An 18,493-nucleotide genomic window follows, 5' to 3' on the forward strand; every position below is an offset into this window, starting at 1 on the left:
TGACCACTGATGCAAAATAATCATTCAGAATCATACCCACTCTTTCAGATTCGACATACAGCCTTCCTTCATTTTCCTTTAGTGGACCAATCCTTTCTCTGGTTACCCGCTTGCTTCTTATATATGAATAATAGGCTGTAGGATTCTACGTAATTGTGCTAGCGTGAAGATGTTTCATGACCCCTTTTAACACCCTTGATCCCTCGTTTAAGACTTGTCCTACTCTTCTCATGTCCTCGAGGGACCATTATGTTATTGGCTGCCGAGGCGTTATGTATGCTTCCCTTTTCCTCTTGGCGAGTCGTACAAATGTCCTGTCATCAACAGTTCACGAACATTGCCTTCCAAATCCTTTGCCTTCAATGGGACATGCCTATCCTGCACTATATTTTACCTATCTTTGAAAGCCTGCCACATATGAACTGTGGACATTCCTACAAATAGCTGTGTCCAATCCACATTTTCGACCTCCTGCATAATTTTGATATAATTAGCTTTGGCCCAGTTTAGTTCTCTTTCCTCATGACAACACTCATCTTTGTCAATGAGTATTCTAACACTTACAGAATATTGGACACTTCCCAAAGAAATCACCCACGGCAACTGCTATCACCAGCCCTGGTTTATTCCCCAATATCAGTTCCAATATGTCCTATTCCCTCGTCGGACTATTGATATACCACTCCAGAAAACTCATCTGGAGGCTTCTTACAAATGGTATCCCATCCAGACCTCTGACGCTGAGAGTATCCCAGTCAATGTTGGGAAAACAGAAATCTTCAATCAACACTAAATTATTGCCTCTAAATCTTTCCATGATCTGTTTAACTATTTTTTTCTTACACCTCACGCTCACTGTAATACAGCCACAAAAATCTAACCTCACCCTACTTATGTCACTGCTCAATCCATAGTGTCTCACGACCCAAGCCTTACATGGTGTCCTCCTTTCGCACAGCCATGATATCATCCCTGGCCAGCAATGCAACTCCTTCCCCATTTTTCCATCCCTGTCCAGTCTGAAGCATCTATATCCGACAACATTTGGTTGCCAACCATGCCCTTCCTTCAACTAAATCTCTGTGATCGCAATAACGTCATATTCCCAGGCTGGAAATGTGTTGCTGGAAAAGCGCAGCAGGTCAGGCAGCATCCAGGGAACAGGAGAATCGACGTTTCGGGCATAAGCCCTTCTTCAGGAAGGGCTTATGTCCGAAACGTCGATTCTCCTGTTCCCTGGATGCTGCCTGACCTGCTGCACTTTTCCAGCAACACATTTCCAGCTCTGATCTCCAGCATCTGCAGACCTCACTTTCTCCTCATATTCCCAGGCTCCAACCTCAGCCCTAAGTTCATCTGTCTATACTCCATGAATTAAAGTAGATGCGTTTCAGGCCACCAGTTCTTTTGCAGTCATCTGCTGTCTGCCTTCTCTTCCCATTATTAATGCTATCTTCCTGATTCTTAGCGTTTCCAGTTTCCACCGCACTGCCGACTTGTTTAATCTTGTGGTTCCCAGCCCCCTGCCACATTAGTATAAAACCTCCCCAACAGCAGTAGCAAAAACTCCCGAAAGGACATTCATTCCTGTCTGGTTCAGATGTAGATCGTCAATTTTCTTAGTCCCACATTCCCCAGAACTGGTCGCAAAATCCAACAAATCTGAAACCCGCCCTGCAGCACCATTCCTGAAGTCACGTGTTCATCGTGCCTTTTTTTATTCATTTCTACACTGGCAGTCACATGGTACCGGCAGTAATTCCGAGATTACTACCTTTGAGGTCCTCCTCTTTAATTTCCCTCATAGCTCCCTGAATTATCCCTGCAGGTCCTCATCTCGTTTTTTTTTTCGTTGGTGCCTGTATGCACCAAGACAACTGGCTGTTCCCGATCCCCTTTTCGAATGCTCTTCAGCCGATGGTCGACATCCCTGGGCTGAGCACCTGCGAGGCAACATAATTCTCCAGAATTGCTGATGCTCCACAGTGAGTCCACCAGCAGTTCCAGAGTGACCACGCGGTCAAACAAGTGCTGCAGGTGGACATCCTTCTTGCAAGACTAATTGAGAAAACCTTTACAAGGATTTGCAAGGTTTGCACTGCTTGGACATGAGAACGAAACTGAATAGTCTTCGTCAGATTCCCAGGAGCTTCAGTGCTTACATATGGCCTCACAGAAGCTAATAAAATCATGAGGAAGACAGACAAAGTAAATAGTCAGGGAGCACTTTTTCACAAGACACGCGAGTTCAAATCTACATAGCAAACGTTTAATGTGAGAGAGGAAAAATTTAAAAGGGATGTGAGGGACACATGTTTCTCACACAGAATTTTTGTGTGTGTGGAATGAATTGCCACATTTAGTGGCAGAGTCTGGTGCACTCACAACATTTCAAAGGCATCTGAATGGGTGTACAGACAGGAAGACCTCGGAGAGATAAGGCGCAAATATTGTGAGATATGTATGGATTAATTTCGGTTATCTATTCAGCAATAGCAAGTTGGATCGCGGGATTTGTTTCCATGCTCGACAACTCTGAGATGCTCCAGCCACCTCCTCAATGCAGGATCTTCTTTCGAAATAACGGTGAAATAACTATGTCTATTCATTTTCAGAGTAAACGGGGAACAACACAAGTTGTCTGGAATATGAATCACCATCATAGACTACTTGGGTCCCAGATTCTACTGATGCACAGACTTTCATATGTAAAGGTACCTTGGGTGATTACCCTACGTCCAGAAATCTTCTGGCTGCCTTCTGTTTGCCCTGTCACATTAAACTTCTGCTGCTGTAATCGAATTTGCAGTTCTTGTCATTTGTCCGTATTGCTACTAGGGATAGCTGGTCGTGGCAACTCGTGACTGCCACACAAATTCTTTGCCAAAATTGGATTGTCCCGCAACGTGATTCGCAGTGCACGAACTTCGCAACGAGGATATGCCACGCGGCAAGTTAAAAAGCACGCTTCCATTTATTAAAGTAAGTTTCTGGGAACTGACAACCAGATTCCGCCTTCCACTCGGAATTATGACAACACATAAACCAGCAGCCTCTCTTAGAGACAAGTGACCAATGCCCATCTTGTGCCGGACAAACATAGTTGACAAGATTGCACGCAGAGACTTCACAGAAAACTATAGAGGAGAAGCAGACAGACGACCATCGAGCTGCATTCATGCGGTTCAATTACCCTGAAAACCCCATGCACAGCTGTTCCTTGCAGGTACACACAGGGCACTGAGTCTCTCTGACTCCGGGACTTGGAACTCGGATGATATGACAGTCTGCCGCACTGGTTACTTCCTTGCGTGAGGTAATTCCCGATGGAACATATGTAAAACATGATAGCTCATTGAGAAATACATCCAAAATAGTACCCAAGAGACGTATTTCTGTTGTGCTTCAGGTCCAAGAACACTCAGATCAATAGCTCCCTTTATTACCTCTGCTGGTCATGTTTACAAAGAGAACTAGCAAATTGCCAAGTTTGATTTTCCTTTCAATCACAATTTTAACTCAGTTTGGCTGTAAATATCTTTTCCTAATTTTGTGCTTTTCTTCTTTTACATTGGTGTCTCGCAACTTACATTTGACTGCAGAGTTAGGAGAGGAGATGGAAGCATTCAGCTCATCAAGTCAGCGACTGCTTTCAATGAGATCATGGCTGATTTGGTTAATGCTTAACTCTGCTTTTTACTCAGTACTCTTGGCCGAGTGGTTTAGGTGATAGGTTAAAAATCTATTCATGTATCCCCGCGTAGGTCCGAATCCAGCTGACTCCGCTATGAATGACTTGCTGCTGGGCGGATTTTCGCTCAATGTTCAAAAAACCTATTTTGCAAACCAGGCCGGTAATTTAATTAGACTTTGGAACTCGAGTTCTTCATCAGAAATGTTCCATATTTAAAACATTATCTCTGTTTCTCTTTCCAGATACACTGCTCGACACATCGGGTTTCTGTAGTTGTTATTGAACGTCCTAAGCAGAAGTGCTGCTTTTCATCAGATTCCTTTCATCCCTGTCCACTGTTCTCTGACTCGGGTCAGTGGCAACACTTCCTCCTGCTCGTCAAAGTGCTCATCCCCCACCGCTCCCTCTCCCATCATTACAAGCAACCGCAGGAAATTGCCACTTAACCATCTTTGTTCCAAAGTGAAACTCACCAGCCTCGGGAATCTCTCCACCAAACGGGACTTCTCATCACTGGACATGGTGCAGACCAGAGGTTTCCGAAGCTTTACTGTGAAAATATTGTCAATTGGCAGTTGGAAAAATGTTAAGGAGCCAAACCAATCCAGGCACCCGCTTTGGGAATCTTTAGAAACTCTTTGGGAAGTGCAATCAGTGGAGAATGCAGAAGTGTGAACTGTCGGACCGAGCAGAGGCCAGAATATTGACTCTGATGTTGTCGGGACAGGAACTGGTCTGAGACATTGAAAAAATTCTCACTCCTGTACATGGGGAATAGAAACTTCATCTGGACTCTGCGACAATGAAAATCTCTGGAAGACACAAGGCACTGAGAGGCAAAAGAGGAGATTATCCCTGATGGAGGTGAGCTGGTTCCCAGTGACATGGCTGTGTCTGTCTTGTGGGTATCAGACTGTTAAAATGTCTCCATAATAAATGGTTCAGTCTTTCATTTGGAAAATGAAACTGATAGAGGACAGTAGTAGTTCAGGGAATGGCACATTGAATTTGGAATTCAGTCACGGACTGCTTTTGAGGATCGTCGAATTTGTTAGGTTGGAAGTTTCAGCGCATTCAACCGTTAACTGAAACGTCCTTGTGGATTATAGTAAAGAATCTTTCCGTTGAATTAGCAGGATCTATATTGACTGATGGGGCCACAGCAGGCGGCAGGACGTGGTAACACGAAATAAAAATGCGCTCAGCTCAAACACAAGAAGCATGCTCTTTCTGTATGGTGCATCAACAATAAGGCATTTTAAAGAAGTTTAAGCAACGATCCTTCAATGTACAGGACATGCAACGCCAGGATGTGACACCATACTAGTCTCGTTATTACCAGGCGCTTGAACTAATTCATCAACGGTGTCAGCGCAGACAATGCTGTTCAAATCCATATGTGTATTTAATTAGCTGTTCAATCACAGTAACTTGGACATTTGTTACTTTATTAAAGTCTGTTTAAGCCGACAGCATAAAGAAGATACGTTCATCCTCACTGGGCCCATTAACCACGTTAATATGCACAGAGGGAATACAACGCCAAGAGAACAGTATCATTGTGTTGAATTGATCAGCGGTGTTGTGCAAGTCAGTGTAAAAAGTGACCAGTCTAGGCTGACCCATTAATACCAACAGTGAGCCTTGCATCACCACTTCCTCTCTCACTTACAGCCTCACGCCCTCCAGTCATCATTGCCTTTCACTTTACTCAAACGCCCTGCTCCACTACTCCCTTCTCCCGATCGCTTGCGGCCGTCCACGTAGAACCTGCAGATGTTCGAAACTCATTCGTGGCGTATAGACGTCACTCAACGGCATTGGATTCACTGCCCATCCCTAATTACTCCAGTGATTGAGATGATGAGCTACTGTACAGAAACTTGAGCGACCTTAACATAGAGGTATAGCCAAGATGCTGTTGGCGAGGGAGTTCCAGGATTTAGGAATAGCCAGATACTTCCAACTCAGAAAGGCGAGATCCCTGATAGGTGATTTTCGGTCACAGTTTTCTCTTGTTTCTGCTGCTATTGTCTTTAGAGATAGATGTAAACAATCACAGGATTAATTCTGGATTAAAACCAAAATAAAAACCCTGCATCTACTGTCATTTGTGGAAGTGAGTTCCAAACCTCTCCCAAATATTGTGTGTAGAAGTGCTCACTAACATCTGTCCTGAATTCTCTGAACCTCATTTTCAGACTCATTGCAGAATCCACAGCGAACTGAAACAGTTTATCGCTTCATTTTAGTGTCTTGCATTACTTCTCTCAGGTCACCACTTAACATTCAAAGTTGTCGCAAAAACAGGCTTCATTTGTATATCAGAAACAGAAATGGCTCAGCATGTCTTACATCATCTGTGGGTTAGCAAGAGTTAATGTTTCAATTCCGTTTACCATTCTTTGCAACTGACTTGCCTGATTTCTTATCATACCGACAAACGGTATGAAACCGGAACGGATGGCAGAACACAGAGATTAGGAAGTTCTGCATTTCCAGTGACATCGGGAGTCTCTATCACGAGAGAATTGTAAGGTGACTACTGCTCAGTGAACTGATATCGCACTTCCTGTGTCTAAATAAGGAAACTTGTCAGTGAATTGGAGACTTTATTGTTCAAAAGTTTAAACCAAAGAGCAGATCAGCAGCAGACTAAACAAGTGAAATTGTCATAATGCCTTATAAGGAACGCCAATGAAGACCAGGATAGTGAGGATCACCTACTCCACATGTTTGAATTGTTTGATGCAGTTTTCTGTGCGACGTTTTCTCTCCCTTCAGGCAACTGACAAGCTCCTTGTTTGAAAATCTGAGTTGATGCATCACCAAAGGTGTTGCATGGTACTGTGTGTAAGCAGCTTGTGGAGACTGAGACTGTAGCATTGCTCACATTTTTTTTTTTGTTTTTTATTCAAATTTCTGAGAAATGAAGAAGCTTAATAACAAGCTTAAGCCCAGTTTTGGAGAAGCATTGCTCATCAGTACATGATAATCAGCTCTCGTGAAGATATTGCAGAATTGATATCAGAGACCTAATTCAAACCCTGCAACGACAGATGCCATGAATTCTAAGTTGAAATTCTATGTCTAATGCCTTTGACCCATTACAAGTTACCATGGAAAATCCCTTCCGATTCGCCTCTACCCCTTAGGGAAGTAAAGCTGCTATTCTTATTTGCTCCAAGATACATGTGACTGCAGACGCACAGAAACTGGATTGGTTGTTGCAGGTCAGTTATCTAAACTCCAGGACCTCACTTCAGGAATTATTCAAGGTTCTGTTCGTTAATAAATGTCCAGAGTTCAGCCGCATTCTTACCTCCTCAACTCCTGAAGCATTCCATTTCACAATGCAGCAGAATTCTGGCAATGTGAAGGCCTGGGCAGAAAAGTGAAATGAATTTCACACATCCTGATTAAGATAATCCAATCAACACCTCTGGAAATTCAATGGTGTTGCCATTACCTCGTCTTGAACGATCAACAATCTGGAAGTTACTATTAACCCCAAAATGAACTGTCATCCCTACATAAATAATGTGGCTACAAGCGCAGGCCAGATAACTGCCATCAGTAATGGGCTTTCTGACTCCAATCGCTTCTCCAATACGGAGAAGTCTCACGTCAAGTGTGTGATGGAATACTCCCCGATTGACTGAACAAATATATCGACAACATACCCCAAGTTGTTGGAAAGCGCCATTATGAAACATTCGTACAAAAGGACAATGCTTCGAATATTGAATAACTGAAATGAAAGCAGAAAGTGCTGGAGAAGTTCAGCAACTCTAACAGCATACTTGGAGAGAAATACAGTTAATTTTTTGAGGCCAAAATGACTCTTCTTCAGAACAGTCCTGAAGGGAGGACATGTAGGACAAGAAACATTACTTCTCTGACAATTTACCCAGTTGCTAACAGGTCGGCTGAGTTTCGTCAGAACGTTCCATTCCATGGCAATTGAGCCAGTTCGATTGGCACTTTATGTGTAATTTCAATCCATTCACCACTGTCGCAGTTTTTTTGATTCATCAACAATTTCCATTTGACAGCACACTCCAACTCTAGTACTACTATCGTCCTAAAGACAAAGGAAGTAAACGAATGAGAATATAATTATCTGCATGTTCCCTTCCAAGCTACTAACCATCACAATTGGATAGGTATTCCTTCAGTCAGTCCTTCACTGTCCCAGTGGATCAGAGGGTTGCTCTCCTCCCCCACTTCAAAACATCCGAATAGTTAAAAGAACTGTTCAAATAAACTTTATCAAACTCAATTGTTAGAAGGTCAATACTTACTGGGAGGTGAGAAAAACTTCACAAAAATGTAACGCTTAAGCTACAGAGTTAAGAGGAGCAGTTTGGAAATATGTATCCCTGTGTTCTTGCAGCAGATTCATGTAATCAGACATTTGAGATACGCTGACTCAGCAACTTGCCATGAATAGAAATGTTGAATTTGGTGATGCATTTTCACTGGAGGTATTTTCCAGCCATGATTCTGTTTCAATTAAATTTGCATAGTCGTCAATTCCAATTGAGATGAACACATGCCAGTTAACTTTGACACAGATAATCAGCGTGAATCCACCATTCACCATTTTACTATCAAGCTGCTGAGTTGTACCATGCCTTACGCTGTTAAAGTATCGACGTTATGAAATAGAATCATACCATCCCTACAGTGTGGAAACAGGTCATTAGGCCCAACAAGTTCACACGCAACCTCTAAGGAGTATTCCACCCACAGCAATTTCCCTTCCCTATTACTTTGCACTGCTCATGACTAACACATTCTGGAGAACGAGGTACAATTTAGCATATCCAATTTATCTAACCTGCACAGCTTTGGACTGTAGTAGGAAACTGGAGCAACCCGAAGAAACCCATGCAGACACAGGAAGAATATGCGAACTCGAAACGGTCGCCTGAGGCTGGAATCGAATCCAGGTCCTTCATGTTGTAAGGCAGTAGAGCTAACCAACGAATCACGAAAGCTAACTTCAAACCTGAGTAGAGCCATTCTTCCGAATAAGCCTGATATCAAAGACATACACGTCTCCATAGCCATTTTGCAGCAAAATGTATACATCAGTAGACTAGACATACTCCAGCACGTGGCTGAAGGTGATCAGTTAGAGGATAGATGTTTTATCATCATTTATGAGCAGCTGACTAAGCTGCGCTACTTAAAGGCTGCAGCAGGAAGTCCTCAATCAAATATGTTCTTCTTACCATTCGTCCTGCTAAGACTGCGGTATTTATGTTCTTTTAGGCTATGTTATATATTTTCGGTTACACCATTCTCCTGTTAGAAGGCATCCATCCCCAGAGATTTTATTTCATGACTTTGCCTGTTTGAAATTTGGAAAGTCTCTCAGATACTGCCAAAACCTCTTCAAGAAGCTTCCCCTCCCAGAATCAGCTCTTGCCTTCGAACTTCCCTTCATTGTCAGTCCTACTCCATAGAAACTAACTGGAGACAAATACATGTATGATGTCACCGAACAGGCCATCACCGCGCTTCACCCTCTCCCAGGGAGCAGCAACGCTCAGCGTTGGTGATCGATGCCTTGCAAATCCAGTTGGGCTGATGGGAAGAGTGGTTATCATCTACCTATCCACGATCAAAATGAACCAGAATCTGAGAAGTTATCATTCCAATCAGCTTGAAGTACATTCATTAAATGTAGATAAATGAGACTATTTCGACTGTTTATGATATAGATTAAGAAACACAAGATTTGATCTTAATGGTAAAAAGCTGTGATTTCCGAAGCGTGAACACTGAATGCATAACTTTAAATTGCGTAAGTGCAGACTTCGAGGTGTAGTTCCTGTGTGAGAATTGGAATATCGTTTGCAGACATTCAAAACGACACCTAGAAACATTATTTATCTTTCGGACTGTCTGGAAAATCGCACGATCGCAATAATTTTCGTAAAATCCCAATTGTGTGGAAGTAGGCCGTTCGGTCTGTCAAGCCCACACCAAAGCACTGAAGATTATCCCAACAAAAACCACTTCCTAATCGATCCCCTTCCAGTTTCTCACAGCGAAATAACCTGAAGTCCACATACATGGACAAGTTGGGTAATTTTCCATTTGGCAATCCACTGAAACTACACAGCTTTCATAATGCGGGAAGAAAACTCACGCTCACATGGGAGGAATACAAGCACCATACAGACAGTCGTCACAGGCTGGAATTGAACTGGGTCCCTGGCACCGTGTGGTAGAAGTGCAAAGCATGTTTATTCTTCCGTCAGCTCAATGGGTTCAAGATAAATGACATTTAAACAACTCAGGCAAAGCTTTGAAGCATATATCGTCCCTTGAAGTATGTTTTTCTTTGAAATTAAACCACATTCCAAAGTTCTTACATTGCAAGATAACCGCTTGAACCTTAAGATTTCATCACGAACAACAACAAGTTCAGAATTACATGCGGCAACGGGAGTGAATGAGCTTGAACATCGTGTGGAGGGGAAAGTGCGTGTAGTGGTGTTTCCGTGTACCTGCTGTGGAGGTTGCGGTTTTGGACTGCGATGGACCAATTCAGAAATCACACCAGGTTATAGATGTACATGTTTATTTGAAATAACAAGATTTCGGACCAGAGCCCTTTCGTTAGGTGAAATGGGAGGGAATAACACAGAACACTGAATTTAAGGGAAGAGAGATCAAGGGCAGACAGATCAAAATATCAGGCAAATTGTGGGAGCGGAGTGTAAAAGACTTAGTCTCTGCAAGTGAACAAGAGTGTCCGACAGTGTGAGTAATGTGTCAATAACTGAGTGCCAACAGAATGGTTGAACTATGATCCAACAAAGTGAGGCAGAGAGATAATTACAAACCGTTAAAATAAAGTCGTACTGGAGACAAATCAAGGCACTGGAATGACATGGAACAGAAACAGAAGCAACTGGAAAACCGCTCCACAACAAAAACACCAGAGGAAGGGACACCAGCTCCGAAACATTAACTCTCATGTTCCTCCACAGATGTCCCCAGAGCAGCGAAACACCTGCCCCCTTCGCCACGATGCCCCAGTCTCATTCCCCCACCCCGCCCAGTAACCCTTGCCCTTGCTCCTGGTTTAATAAATTCCCAGTTCTTCTGATTTTTATTTGGCTAGAGTGACATGCTGCGAGACTGACCCAAATTATCAGTTAGCCAATATTGAACAAAGTGATTAAGGTAGAGAGACAATAACAACTTGTCACAGGGATGGTGTGAAAACAGAACAATAAGGAAGATTTCACAGATACAGAACAGTGTGGTGGGTCACATGTGGTGTGACATTAACCGAATATCATGGTTGATGGCATCACCACAACGAAGGCAGTTGGCGATCCAATTCTGTTTGTCGATTTTGCGTTGTTGTGTACCTCGAAAGCCGCCTTGGCCGACAGTTAGTCGAAGATTGAAAACCAAATGTCCTTGATTGCTGAACTCTTCCCCGACTGGGTGTGAATAATCCTGTCTGGCAATTGTTATGCCGTTACCATTCATCCATTGGCACACCATCTGCATGGTCTCGCCAATATACCATTACTGAGTATCTTGTGGTATCTTGTTGTATCATTGCCTGCTGCATATGTGACAAACAACATTGCCTGAGTCACATGAGTATCTGTCGTGTACGTGGTGGGTGGTGTACCAACGGGTGATGGTAGTGTCCATGTCTTGCAAAGGTTGCGAAGGCATGGTGCTGTGGTGTTGTGGTTAATGCTATGTGAAGGCTGAGTAGTTCACTGTAAACGGTCGTATGTTATAATTTTGCTGGGTGTTTGAAGGTGAGAATAGAAGCCATGGGGATGTTCTTAGTGAGATGCTCATCATCATCGGTGACATGCTGAATCCTGTGAAGAACGTGCTGAACTCCAGGAAAGTACTGACGATGAAAGATACTCTATTAGTCGCTTCCTCTGTCTGTCTTCTGACGAGTTCACAGCAGATTTTCACTGTGGCACACCGGAACTGGCGATCAATCAGTTCAACATGTACCCCATCATCATGAGGATATACTTCAAAATCTTTAGGTGTCTATCGCATTATTCCTCATCTGAGCGGTTCCTATGCAGGTGAAGAGCTTGTCCTTACGGTATGGCTTCTTTAATATATTTAGGGTGGAAGCTGGAGAAGTGCAGTGTCGTGTAGTTATCCTTGGGCTTGCGGTGGAGTGAGATGCTGAGGTGTTATTTCTTAATCTTGGTTTGTGGTGGGTTTGGTTGTATCATCCTTATAAATGGAATAGGCATTCAGTTAAAACCACGAACAGAAATACCAGGAGAATCTCAGCAGATCTTACAGCGTCTATTCAGAGAGAATCAGAGACAAATATTTCAAAACTTCATCAGAACTCGGTAATCTCCCACAGGCACTGCCAAACTGGTTAGTTTCGACAGCAGTTTCTGTTTTTGCTTCAAATTCCCAGAATCCACAGTTCTTTACATTAACCATTAAAGCAATGCAGAAACTTTTTTTTATCGTTCGTCAAACCAAAGGTTGCTGTTTGGAAATCATTTTCCTTACCCCATTAGAAACACGAAACAGTGCTGCACAGAAAACAGATGCAGTAAGAACATCAATCACTGTCGCCCTGGCGCTATTGAACCAGTAACATTTCAGTTAACAGTCGAATGAGCTGATACTTCCAACCTAACATCTTGGACGATCCTCGAAAGCAGTCTGTGATTGACCTCCCACTTCAGGCTGCCATTCCCAGAACGACAACTGTCCTCTATCAGTTTTACTTTTCCGAAATAAGGACTGGGACATTCATAATCGCGACATGGGAACAGTCTGATCCCATCCACGACAGACACACCCATGTCACTGGGATCCAGCTCTGCTCCAATCGGGAACATCTCTCTTCGAACCTCTCAATGTCTTGTGTGGTATCGAGTATTTCCATTGTCCCAGTGTCCATATAAGGTTTATATTCCTCATGTACAGGACCGAGAATTACTTCAATGTCTCCAACCAGTTCTTGTCCTGAGAACATCAGAATCAATGTCCCGTCCACTTAAAGAATGGGAAGTTGTCCTGACTGTTTCCGATCAGTCTGACAATACACCCTTCTTCATTCTCCTCTGAGTCCTTTTCCCAAAGAGTTTCTGAAGATTCACAAAGCTGGAGACTGGGTGACGTGTTTTGCCTTCTTCACATTTTTTCACCCGACAAGTGACAATATTTTCCCAAATTCTGTTCACAATCGTCTGTATTTCACCATGTCCAGGGATGAGAAGTCCCGTTTTGTGGAGGGATTCCCGATGTTGATGAGTTTCGCTTTGGAGCAAAGATGGTTTGTCAGCAATTTCCTGCGGCTATTTATAATGATGGGAAAATTAGTGGTGGGGATTGGCTCTTCGACGAGCGGGGGGAAGTGTTGCCGCTGACCAGAGTTAGTGAACGGAGGACTGCGGTAAAAGGAATCAATTCAAAAGCAGCACTTCTGCACAGTACATTCAAAGAATACTGCAAAATCTTGATGGGTCTGGCAGTAACTGTGAAAAGAGAAACGGAGATAATGTTTTAAGTGTGTTGCATTTTTGATTAATAACTTGAGTTTGCTAAGTCTAATCGAAACTTTATTGCTGGAACAGCACAGCAGGTCAGGCAGCATCCAGGGAACAGGAGATTCGACGTTTCGGGCACAGGCCCTTCTTCAGGAATGAGCAGAGAGTGTTCAGCAGGAGAAGATAAAAGGTAGGGAGGAGGGACTTGGAGGAGGGGAGTTGGAAATGTCAAGGTGAGGGTGATAGGTCGGAGTAGGATGGAGGCGGAGAGGTCAAGAAGAAGACTGCAGGTCAGGAAGGCGGTGCCGGGCTCGAGGGATCCGGCTGAGACAAGGTGGGGGGAGGGGGGATGAAGAAACTGGTGAAGTCCAAGTTCATCCCCTGCGGTTGGAGGGTTCCCAGTCGGAAGATAAGACGCTCCTCCTCCGACCGTCGGGTTGTTGTGGTTTGGCGGTGGATGAGTCCAATGACCTGCATATCCTCGGTGGAGTGGGAGGGGGAGTTGAAATGCTGTGCCACAGGTTGGTTGGCTCCGCAAGTAGGCGGCCTCTCTCTCCAATATAGAGGAGGCCACACCGGCTGCAGCGGATGCAGTAGATGATGTGGGTGGAGGTGCAGGTGAATCTGTGGCGGATATGGAAGTTTCCCTTGGGGCCTTGGAGAGAAGTGAGGGGGGAGGTGTGGGCGCAAGTGTTGCACCTCCTGCGGTTGCAAGGGAAGGTGCCGGGAGTGGAGGTTGGGTCGGTGGGGGGTGTGGATCTGACAAGGGAGTCGCGGAGGGAGTGGTCTCCACGGAAAGCTGATAGGGGAGGGGAGGGAAATATATCCTTGGTGCTGGGGTCTGTTTGGAGGTGGCGGAAGTGACGGCGGATGATGCGCTGTACATGGAGATTGGTGGGGTGGTAGGTGAGGACCAGTGGGGTTCTGTCCTGGTGGCGGTTGGAGGGGCGGGGCTCAAGGGCGGAGGAGCGGGAAGTGGAGGAGATGCGGTGGAGGGCACCGTCGACCACGTCGGGGGGGAAATTGCGGTCCTTGAAGAAGGAGGCCATCTGTGTTGTACGTATTTTGAACTGGTCCTCCTGGGAGCAGATGCGGCGGAGACGAAGGAATTGGGAGAATGGGATGGCGTTTTTACAGGGGGCAGGATGGGAGGAGGTGTAGTCCAGGTAGCTGTGGGAGTCGGTTGGTTTGTAGTAGATGTCCGTGTTGATTCGGTCGCCTGAGATAGAAACAGAAAGGTCTAGGAAGGGGAGGGAGGAGTCCGAGACTGTCCAGGTGAATTTGAGGTCGGGGTGGAAGGTGTTAGTGTAGTGGATGAAGTCTAATCAACTGATTGGTCTTGTTTGTTGAGACGAGATTGCTGAACTGTGAGTGAAAAATCGTCCAGCATGACATCACTGAAAACGGAACCAGCAGAATTCGAACCTGTGGAGGGAAGCTCCAATGGATTTCTAATCCATCACCTGTACCACGCGGCCATGACGTCACGCGTGCAATGCTGTCTTAGTATGTCTTATGTAACGGAAAAATCCAAGCTGAAACACCAGGATTTGGCTTTTTCTGGTACCCCAGTATTCGCTGTCAGACTCTCTTGCTTTCGAAAGGAGGAGAATGCTGGGGTGCCAAGAAAAGCCAAATCCTGGTGTTTCAGGTTGGAACTTTCCATTACATAAGACATACTAAGACAGCATTGCGCGCATGTAGTCATGGCCGCATCAATTTGAAGTGCACACATATTGATGAGAGATAAAGTGGATGGGTCGGATCCATTTTCATGCGCAGAGAGGTGAATAAACACAGCACTGGATCGCGAAAGAAAAATGTCCTTGCATTAGGGCGGCACGGTGGCACAGTGGTTAACACTGCTGGCTGACAGCGCCAGAGACCCACTGACTGTGTGGAGTTTGCACGCTCTCCCTGTGTCTGTGTGTGTTTCCTCCGAGTGCTCCGGTTTCCTCCCACAGTCCAAAGATGTGCAGGTCAGGTCAGGCGAATTGGCCATGCTAAATTGCCCGTAGTGTTAAGTAAGGGGTAAATGTAGGGGTATGGGTGGGTTGTGCTTCGGCGCGGCGGTGTGGAATTGTTGGGCCGAAGGGCCTGTTTCCCCACTGTCAGTAATCTAATGTGTCTAGCCCTATTCACTGGCAGTAGAATTACGCTCATTGAAGTCTTCTTGAAAACAATTCACCACTGGCAAATCTGATGTGCAAATTAGGTATACTATTTTTAATCAGAGGTCAAAATATGAAAATGTGTCAAATACACGGAGCGGCACTGGAGAGTGCAGACCTACCTTCAGGGGCTTATTCTGCTCTGATGTACACCCCCGAGAAATTGGGACGAGAGTGCGTTCTCACAGCTGAAAGGATCAAACATTTAAGAAAATGATAAGGAGGATATTCACTCTTTCAGAGGGTAGCAAATCCGTGGGTTTGCTAACCACAGAGGGCTGTGAAGGCGAGGTCTATTCAAGGCTGTGATAGACAGACATGGAGCATCACGGAGATGAGAATAAAAACGGGGGTTGAGAATTAACCAAATCAGCCATGATCTCATTGAATTTTGTCGCAGACTTGGTAGGCTAAATTGCTTCCATCTGCTCTCGTATCTTTGCCGTCATTTGGAAGATACCGGACACCATTTTAAAAGAAGAAAAGCACAACTTTAGGGAGAGGTGGTTTCAGTCAAACTGAATCAAAATTATTTATTGAGCGAAAAATCATACTTGGCATGTTTCCAGATTTCTTTGCTAGCATGACTAGCAGAGTTGATCAAGGTCGCCTGATTGTACTTGGGCATGAAACAAACAAAGATTAGTGACATAATCTTCATTTTCTTTATGTCAAAAGTAATATCTTTCCTGATGGTCACAACAAAGAGGATGGTTTCCAAGAAAAGACAGAGACTAAGTCAGCTGTAAACTAATCGATGACCAAAATATGGCTCGCGTAGTTCTCTGGGACAGATATGATTTATTGATTATTGTCATCCAAATTTTTTTTTTACCATTGAACTGTGAGTGGGAGATGGGAAGCTAAGATCACCCGTAACTATTGCCAGCTTTTATCACTCACATGTAGTATTTTTTTCTTGTACGTAGTGGTTACTGCGAGTGCACTTGGAAACTACACCTGCGGATGACTTCTTTCCTCACTGGTCCTCATTTCTACACAAACACGTTTTATATCCTTATCTCCTGAATCAAAGTAATATGCAACCAATTGATAAATGTCACTAATACCTTGGCATTTCACAAGGTTTGTCACCTTCCAATGTAAATTAATGATTTGCCGTGTTGCAATTGCACACAATAAGAGATAACAAAACACAGGGAGGTGTACCAGGTTTGCAAACGCACGTTATTGAAGCTAAATTGCAAGTTTCTGCCCAGAATACGATCACGGAAGCATGCACTGAACCGTCAGGAAGCACACAATAAGTCCAGTGCCAGAGGGCATGACAGGAACAGCACCAGAAAAACCACCAAAATACTTCTCTCGGCTAATATTTTGGATGTACATCTCAATGAGCAATCGAGTTTTACATATGTTCCAACAGTAGTTACAACACAAGGAATTAACCAGTGCTGCAGACGGTCCAAGCCCCTGAATCAGAAACACTCAATGCCCTACATACAACTACAAGAACATCTGCCCGTGGCGGATACGGGCTGGCTGAAGTTCATGATTGCAGCTCGCTAGTTGTCTGTCTGTTTCTCCGATATAGTGTTTCGTGCAGTCACTGCGTGGAATCTTGACAACCACATTTGTCCTGCACAAGATGGGCATTGAATATTGTTTTCTGGTGAGCTTTCCCTCAGCGAGGCTGTTGGTTTATATGCTGTCCTAAATCCGTGTGTTCAGAGGAGTCTGGCTATCAGTTTCCAGAAATGTATTTTATTAAAGGGAAGCAAGGTGTTTCAATTGCTTTATGGCATATCCTAGTTGACAATTTAGTGTGCCAGACATCTGGGAATGCAGTTGTGGGATACATATTCTTGGCAAAGAATTTGTGTGGCCGTCACTAATTGGCACGGCCAGCTGTCCCGAGTAGCTATGCGTACAGACAGAAAGCATCCTCGAGAGCAGCACAACAGTAATAGAACATGGCAATCAGAAGGCAGCCAGAGATTTTCTCGAAGCAGGGCACCCATCCATGGATTCCATCAATAAACACATTGATCAGGATCCAATCTGCAACACCAACAACTGGGCCCAGCGGCACTGAAACTAAATCAATTCCAACCGCCACAGGACAGGAGGCTTCACAACAGGCTCTGCAACCCTGAGGATGTTACCCAGAACTGTGAGGATCCCACTTCCCAGCACCGCAAAACATTCCAACAACATCTCCATAAAGCACACGAGCTTCGCATCTTTCTGCTCCAAAGCACTCCGATTTTTCACAGCAGAGAATTGTACACTGAACTCCCGCGTGCAAGGTGAGGATGCCAAACCCAACACGATCAATAATGGCAGTGAGAGCGAGGGCAACAATTTCCATTGTCATATGAACAGCCACAAACACTCTCTTTGAAAGGTACCTTTAAATATGAAAGTCTGTGCAGCAGTATAATCAGGGAACCAAGCAGCCTGCGCTGGGTATTCATATTTCAGACAATTTCCTTTGTTCACCGTTTTCACTGAACGTGAATGGATATTACTATTTCATTGCTGATACGAAACCAGATTCTGCATTGTATCTGCTCGCCGTTTTTGTTGTTGCAGTGGCGAAAAGGTTGGCAATCGCGATGAGAAATGTTTTTTGTATTTCTCGCATTTCCTTCATTACTGTCCTGGTGAAGGGGGCTGGTGATTGGTCCTCTCGATCAGATGGAGTCATCAGCGCATTGTTGACCTAATTTCATCACGAGTGCAATTGGTAAACTTCACTTTTCATGGGTTATTGCTGTTCCGTTTTGTTTTATGTTTGTTGAGCACTTCCTGTGACTTGGCAATGCACTAAATCTCTAGTATGTCCTGAATTGGTTCGCTGCCGTTTCTCTGAGCAGTTCATGACATAATCGGATTGCACTGTAACAAAGGCAGCATGCATGCTTCGGTGTGTCTGACAATGGTCCACCCTTTCTGTTTTGATTCTGTTCCACATGAAGAGCTGTCAGTTTCTGGATTCGTTGGAGAGCTGAGGGGGGTAACATTATCCGTGCGGTATTTTTCTTCAGCCAAACTCTTTGATGGCAAAGTTGGGAAGGTGCCAAACGAATGGTCATTGGCAGCAAAAGTCCGGAAAGACCCTCATCGCTGGGTCA

The sequence above is a fragment of the Chiloscyllium plagiosum genome, unplaced genomic scaffold (assembly GCF_037043375.1).
Source record: "Chiloscyllium plagiosum isolate Xiang-an unplaced genomic scaffold, Cpla_swu_hap1 HiC_scaffold_14, whole genome shotgun sequence".
Taxonomy (NCBI): domain Eukaryota; kingdom Metazoa; phylum Chordata; class Chondrichthyes; order Orectolobiformes; family Hemiscylliidae; genus Chiloscyllium; species Chiloscyllium plagiosum.